This window comes from Bison bison, unplaced genomic scaffold (assembly GCF_000754665.1).
Source record: "Bison bison bison isolate TAMUID 2011002044 unplaced genomic scaffold, Bison_UMD1.0 scf7180017864135, whole genome shotgun sequence".
In the NCBI taxonomy this organism is placed as follows: domain Eukaryota; kingdom Metazoa; phylum Chordata; class Mammalia; order Artiodactyla; family Bovidae; genus Bison; species Bison bison.
Window position 1 is genome coordinate 5,483,216 of NW_011494707.1, and position 291 is coordinate 5,483,506.

At 41.2% G+C, this 291-nt stretch overlaps 1 protein-coding gene across 2 annotated transcripts in view; it reads right to left on the reverse strand.

Moving 5' to 3' along the window:
- Positions 1–291, reverse strand: part of KCNAB1 (potassium voltage-gated channel, shaker-related subfamily, beta member 1) — a 301,932-nt gene that overhangs the window by 88,028 nt on the left and 213,613 nt on the right. The gene's annotated exons all lie outside the window — the stretch shown is intronic.

Consider the following 291-nt stretch of genomic DNA (forward strand, 5'->3'; position numbering starts at 1 on the left):
TTATGTTTTTCATTGTGGGCTAGGGTGCTTTATCAGTATTTTCAAGATAATCTCTTCTCCTATTTTTTTTTTTTAAAGTGATATACCAAGAAAACTGTCAGGCTAGCACAACGCAAATCCCTTAGAATAGCAGCTAAAGTGTTATTGTGTGTTTACTTAGTCTTGTCTGAATCTTTGTGACCCCATGGACTGTAGCCCACCAGGCTCCTCTGTCCATGGAATTTCCCAGGCAAGAATACTGGAGTGGGTTGCCATTTCTTCCTCCAGGGGATCTACCTGACCCAGAATTGA